Consider the following 6,000-nt stretch of genomic DNA (forward strand, 5'->3'; position numbering starts at 1 on the left):
AGCGAAAAAAGTGAAAAATAAGTTTGCCGCTCGTGCACTGGGTACCCCCCTCTATGAGCCAACACAAACTCACCACGGAAAATAATGTTGTACATTCGATACATACATTACAGTACGACATTAACAGTTTTAGTGTGGAAGTACTTAGATTTGCAAAGGGTCTTTACGTCACACGGAACAAAAGAAAATAGCAAAAGAACAAAGAAATTACCCATAGTTACCATTGGGCCATTCCAGTTTTTATTTGTTACCACCCCCCAATGGACGACACGGAATTTCCGTAGCAAATTGCTTTCAAGAAAGTCCGGAATTTCCGTAACAAATTTACAAAATACCTGTCAAAACAGTGGAATTCCGTTACTGTAACCTAAAAAAATCATGGAATTCCAATACTTTAATGCAAAATTAAGTAAAATTCATGGAATTCCGATACTTTCTCTTTAAAGTTTGCCTGGAATTCCGTGCCAAAATTTATTTCAAAAATTGATGTCATCCATTAGGGGGTAATTTTTTTTCTTCTGGAATGGCCCATTTCGCAACCATGGGGAATCGCGAATTTAAAATTCCTTATTATTCACCCACCAGACCCCTATCAATAGAGTCCCCTGCCCAGTTGGCGACCGGTCTAGTTGGCGACCGAACGTCTTTGAACCCAGGAAAGTCATACAAAAACAAACCTCTGGAGAATTTCTTTTGGTAGTTATCTGCCTTGACCTATTTCCCGTACTGTGTAAAAAAGGTTTTAGAAAAAAACAAGTAGAATCCGAAAGATCCAACATTGCACAGAAGCACATGAAAACGCCGGATTTTTCAAAAAAAATAAAAAATGGCTACCTGTGGACAAAAAAGCTTTGTAAGAAAAAACGCTTCAACTCCCACGCCAAAAAATACTTGTCCAAAACAATGAGTATGTTAGAAAGCATTTCTGTAAAAATCAGCTCGATACAGTTTCCTTTGTGTGAAATATTGATAAAAAAGTTGATGCAATCAGCTTCGAAATTTGACGTCCAGTCTGCGACCGACCAAACTCAAAAATGAAAAAGAAGACTCTACATTGCGATCAAAACATTCCAGACGCGAAGAGAAAAAACAGGCATAAAAAATTCCCGCGTTTTTATCAAATGAAGACTCTCCATAGACCGCCACTTTCAAAACAAAACATAAATAAACTTTTGAAAAAAATGGCGACTTGAAGAAAAATTCTGAAAAAACATGCCGAAGGGAAATGTAAGTGAGCTATTTTAAAACAAAAGAACAAGTGTAAATAAATTTAATACGGGAAAGCTTATGAGTTTTTTTATCATCCTGATCAATTAATATTACCTTAGCTGCAAGTAGAGCACTGATTTTCTCTTTTTAACGATCGGTCGCAAACTGGTACGTCGGTCGGGAACTGGGCACTAGTACCGCTCGCTTCGAAAGTTTTTTATTTTAAGAAGATCGCCTCAAATAGAAAATCAAAACAAACACAAAGAACATGTTAAAAGTTGTCTAACCGTTGGTTGAAAAGGATTTTCAAAAAAGTAAAAAGTAAGTGAAAAATTTGAATCAAAATATTTCGGTTGCCAACTGGGCAGGGTACTCTAGATATTTTTTCAAAGAGGCCACCCTGTTGAATAATTATGTAGTCCAGCAGAAAAACAATGATAAAACCATGCATAATTATTACAATATGCATGATACAGTAATTATGCATGGCTTTATCATTGTTTTTATGGCTGGACTACATAATTATTCAATAGGGTGGCCTCTTTGAAAAAATATCTATCGAACTTGTCGAACTAATCGAACAATCAAACTAATCGAACTCCATCGAAAGATTAAAGTTCGATTAAAAAAATTAATCAAACCTAATCGAACACTCACAATCTTTGAAGCAAAAGCAGTTCGATTAGTTCGGTCAGTAAAAAAATTTGATTAGTTCGATGATATTAAAAATCCTCATATCTTCCCTCGCTTGCAAAAACTTTGTCCTGGCACACGATTGCCAATTTCGACAGTTCCTGGACTTGACGTTTATTTACCCGGATATTTGTCTATCCGGAATAAAATCCTTAGCCCCTCTGTTGCGATTTCGTGCACGGCCGAGTGGAGGAAAACTACGCCGTTCGCCCCAACAAACCCCCTCTGGCGCTAAAAGGATACAGGAAAAGTGTGTAATCCGTTATTGGAAGTAATTTACCGATTTACATAGACCTTTTTTTAAAGAGGCAGCCCTGTTGAATAATTATGTAGTCCAGCATAAAAACAATGCTACAGCCATGCATAATTACTGTTTCATGCATATTATAATAATTATGCATTGCTATATCATTGTTTTTTTTGCTGGACTACATAATTATTCAACAGGGTGGCCTCATTAAAAAAAGGTCTATTCCGAATTCGGCTTTGAAAAGATTCTAATATACAGTGGCGGAGCAGCACAAACTTGTTGAACAAAATTCGTTTATCGAACTGATCGAACTGAAACCCATTGATCGAACTTAATCGAACACTCACAATCTTTAAAAAAATCTTAGAGTCAATCGATTAATTTTTTTAATCGAACTTTAATCGTTCGATGGGGTTCGATTAGTTTGATTGTTCGATTGGTTCGACAAGTTCGATTGATCGGGTCTGGATTCACTTATTAAACAGTTAGTCACACTAGCGTCCTGCCAAAATGCGTATCAAAGATTAATGCTGCAAAAGCGCTATATCGTTTACTTGACTCTCAAGCAAAAAAATGTGCCGCAAAACTTCTAAAGGAATTCATGAAAAAATAACCCGGCGCTTTTTAATGAAATTTACATTTTCAAAAACTTTGAGAAATTGCCTAAAATTTGAGCCATAGATAAAAAAAATTGAGCCAAGCCAACCTTGAAAACTAATTTGAAGATCAACTTCCCAAGAAAAAGATCTACGGGGGAGGCGGAACCCACCTAGGTCCGCGCACCACTGGATATTTCCACTATACTAACTGATTATATCCAGGCGGTGTCAATCGAACAAATCGAATGCCAAATCAGTTGAACGCAAACGAATAATTGCAATTCGATTGTCAAACGCAATCGAATCGCAATCGAATATTACCCAGGATTTGCTGTTTGATTGCTTCGCTTACGTTCGATTGGGCCATTCCAGAATTTGTCTGTAACATGGGGGCGGACGACACAGGATCACCAAGGGCAAAAGTTTTCACCAAAATTCGAAATTTCCAAGGCAAGAGAAGAAAATGTCTGAATTTCCAAGGCAATTGAATTAAAAAAGGCCAAAAAGAGTGGAATTTTTCGATGCATTTTGCAAAAGTACTTTATTCGATTACGTTTGATTGGTTCGATTGCAATTTTTGTTCGAAGTTGTTCAATTGACACCGTCTATACTGTATGTAGGTTTTAATAATTATAATGGGCTATTCCATTTTTAAACCATACAAGCAGTCTAAGCTTAAACTCCTATACCTTGATCCGGGGGGGGGGTACTTAGACAAAATGGGTGCCGGGTATGTGCAAGCCATAAGGGTACCTTTTCTCATTCCTCAAAAGTCTCTCAAAGGGGTACAAATTCAAAAGTAAGTCTCTGAAAGGGTCCCAAAATCACGAAAATCTAAAATTTTTTTCTCAAAGGGTCACAATTTCCAAAAATTTTGACCAAAATTTAGGAAAAAGTCTCTCAAAGGTTCCCAAAATCACCAAAATTTTGTCTCTCAAAGGGTTGATTTTCGATTTTCGATTTTCGGCTCGGACATACCCGTCACAAACGCAAACCTAGTACCCCCCCCGGACCTTGATTAGAAACTAGGCTAGTCATACCTCTTTTATCTTTCCTTTTACAACATAACAATACAATGCTGACAAGTTGACAAGTTGACACAACACATGTGTACATATGTACTCTTAGGTGCCAAATAAACGCCCCCCCCCGCTTGTTAATTTTTCGATTTTTTTTCCAACCCCCCCCCCCCCCTCCGGACCTTATTAGGACCCCCCCCATTTATTAATTTTTTTGAAAATTTCTAGCTACCAAAAGGAAAGTTCCTTGTTTTACTCTAAAAAGACTAAATTTAGTCTATTTTGACCCTTTTTAGGGTTTTTAAAGGTCCATTTTCCAACCCCCCGGTAATTAGGTCCCCCTCGTTTATTTAATTTGAAAAATTTTTCCAACCCCCCCCCCCGTTTATTTTGCACCTAAGAGTACATTGACAAGTAATCCCTGAGAGAAGTTTATATAGAAATCTAATGATGACCAGCCAGGTCATTTATTTGAGGTCTATGCATGTTAGCCTCCACTGATGCAAGTTACCCGATCTCACGGTACACGAGAAGCGCACTCGCATGAGAAAAGCTTTGTTTTTATGCTATAAAGATGGCGGCTATAAATAAAAACAATCACATTATTAGAAAAATATAGCAAAAGATGGCATCATGGGAAACGAAAGAAAAATTGGATGGGAAACTAGGTGCTGAGGGTAAAAAAATTCAATAATTTGAAATATTTTGAAATATTCGATCTGGAAAATATAACCAAGTGTATCCAGATATAATTGGCAGTGCAAACAAGAATGTCTGTAACTTTTGATAGTCAAATATATAATTGTGGAATTTTTTTTTGCTTGTTTAAGAGAATCAAAAGCGAAAATATTTGAATGTATTTTTGGTTGAAAAATTCAAGAATTCAAGGCAAACAAAAAAGTCATTCGGAAGATGTGGGCCCCAAAATAACCCTTGGTAGCACTTTTCTGTGAAACATCAAACCTCCAAATTTTAAATAAAAACAGGGTCTATCGTACAGTGCATTTAAAAGTTGAAAAAGTTTTAAAAGTGTTGATTCATTGGTATTAAAGTAATAAGCTTTTGTTCCTCCATTTACAGTATGGAAGGTTACCAAAAATATCTTGGAAAGCTCATTGATGAGTTATATGCTAAAAAAATGAAATTGGTTTACTGTTGTGACGAGATTCATCAAGCAATGAAACGCCTTGAAATTCATTCTGTCATGAAGAAAGAGATTAAGAAGGAGGAAATTGTACACCAGACACAAATAGAACTTGAAACTGTCGATTTTGAAGAAGTTGATGATTTGATAATAAAAGCCCAGCAGCTGATTTTAACAAAAGATGCTAAGCAACCATCTAAAAGCTCTGCAAGAGTGAAATCAGTTGAGCTATTTACAAAGAAAGCCATTCCTAAAGGCTCAACTAGCACTAAAAGTTTAGGAAGATCAGCCAGTTATAAGCCAAAAATAAACAAAATCAATCCAAAATTGAAGAAAGAAAACAACAAAAGTAAAGAAGTGATGGACAATCAGAGGGCTCTACAAGTTGAAACTGAACTTTTTCTAAAGAAACTTCCTGAGCCCTACAAAAAAGAATTTATGTTATTGTTGAATGACAGTAAAAAATATAATAAATTTGTCAAGAGACATGTCGTAAAACACAAAGCAGATACTGATAGAGAAAAACTTTCTTTTCTTGAAGCTGTGGAGAGCATTGAAATAGACCAAAAACCATGCTACATAAAAAAGATGGATTACGTTGATGAAATTTTTGAACAATTTGAATACAAAAGTGATACTCTACCAAATAATTTCAAAGAGAGGCTTTTAGATCAGATTGATTTCCTTAAACAAAACCAAAGGCTTGAGTTTCTGTTGACACACTCAAAATTTTTTAGACAATATTTAATCGAGAATGAAGTAGATGCAAAGACTTATCGATTGATTCATTGGCAATTGACAGAATGTCTACCAGTTTTGTTAATAGATGATGAAGACTCATAGTATTTAAGATTGTTCTTTTCTTTTGTGTAATATTGTTCAAAATAATTTAAAGATCACTATTAAAACATCACTGTCAATTGTTCTTATATTTCACTGATCAAGAATAAAAGTATTTTTAACTTTTAGTTACACTATATTTTTCTAGGTGGTATGGTGAAGTTGATGTTTTGTTTCTTGTTTCTTTTTCTTTTTTAAAGCAATGTAAAACAAACTTTCTATCCTTATAATATTCGTTTATAGATG

The sequence above is a fragment of the Clytia hemisphaerica genome, unplaced genomic scaffold, assembly GCF_902728285.1.
Source record: "Clytia hemisphaerica strain Z4C2 unplaced genomic scaffold, Clytia hemisphaerica genome assembly, whole genome shotgun sequence".
NCBI lineage: Eukaryota > Metazoa > Cnidaria > Hydrozoa > Leptothecata > Clytiidae > Clytia > Clytia hemisphaerica.